The 1,242-nt window shown below is 42.4% G+C and overlaps 1 pseudogene; it reads right to left on the reverse strand.

Moving 5' to 3' along the window:
* Positions 1 to 370: 370 nt before the first annotated feature.
* On the reverse strand, positions 371 to 818 carry LOC122685292 (annotated as a pseudogene).
* Between the last annotated feature and the right edge of the window lie 424 nt (positions 819 to 1,242).

The following is a 1,242-nucleotide window of genomic DNA, read 5'->3' on the forward strand; positions in this document are numbered from 1 at the left end:
GGTGAACACATATTCAACATCTAACAATTTGAAAGAAGCCACTACATACTGTTTTCACAGGCATGTTTTCATGGAACCAACACAGTACTAGCCATTAAACCCAGCACACCACGTGTACTGAAGTAGAAAAAAATGCAACAAGAAAAATAGCTATATTAGACAGACTTCAACACTTTAGAGAAAGGGTAATACACATTTCATTTCTCCCCTTTTGCCCCTAAATCAACATCATACCATCTGAATTTACCTATACAGTCCTACATCAGCTTCCAGAATATTTTCCAGGGGGAAAAAAGTAAAATGACGCTGGCCAGTACAGTCTTAAGATATTTAGGAAGGGGAGGGGGAGAAAGTCAGTTCTCAGAACAAATTAGTTGGCTTCAGTCTCATCAGCGGGATCTTTGGATTCTTTGTTCTTCCACACTTCTTCAATGTGCTTGTCCTTCTCTCGTAAATGGTCCAATTTGGCAGCCTGTGTGCCCCTCGGTTCTCTTTGCTGGCTTCCATCTTGTGGGTCAGCTTCTCTTCCGCCATTTTACTGACGTTGTTGTTCTTCTCTATCGTTTTCTGAAGCACTTCTTTCTCACTCTCCCGTTTCTCACCAAGCTGCTTCAAGACTTCAGCTTCATGGGACTTGTGTCTTTCTTCTGCAGCTTCTAATTTCTTCTGAATTTCCTCCAGGAAAGATTCTTGTTCTTAGGAGGGGAAAGGGGAAATTCTGGGAGAGATTCTTTTGAATGAGGGCTGAGAATCAGCTCAAAAGCCTGGCCAGAGGCATGTTTCTCCAGATCCTTCATCTGGATATCAGAAGAAGCCATGGTGAAGAGAAGACAAGAGAATGGCAGTGTACTCTACACAATTCACAGGCAAGCAAAACCCTGCTCAGTCCGAGCCTCCTGGCCACACTCTGAGCACCAACAGACCCTGATGTGCACCAGTCTGTTGTTCCATATCCAGTTCTAACTATTGCTTCTTGACCTGTATACAGACTTCTCAGGAGGCAAGTAAGGTGGTCCAGAAGTCCCATCTCTTGAAGAATTTTCCACAGTTTGTTGTAATCCACATGGTCAAAGGTTTTGGCATACTTAATAAAGCAGAAGTAGATGTTTTTCTAGAACTCTTTTGCTTTTTCTATCATCCAATGGATGTTGGAATTTGATCTCTGGCTCCTCTGCCTTTTCTAAATTCATCTTGAACATCTGGACATTCTTGTTTCACATACTGTTGTAGCCTAGCTTGGAA

The sequence above is a fragment of the Cervus elaphus genome, chromosome 28 (genome assembly GCF_910594005.1).
Source record: "Cervus elaphus chromosome 28, mCerEla1.1, whole genome shotgun sequence".
Lineage (NCBI taxonomy): Eukaryota > Metazoa > Chordata > Mammalia > Artiodactyla > Cervidae > Cervus > Cervus elaphus.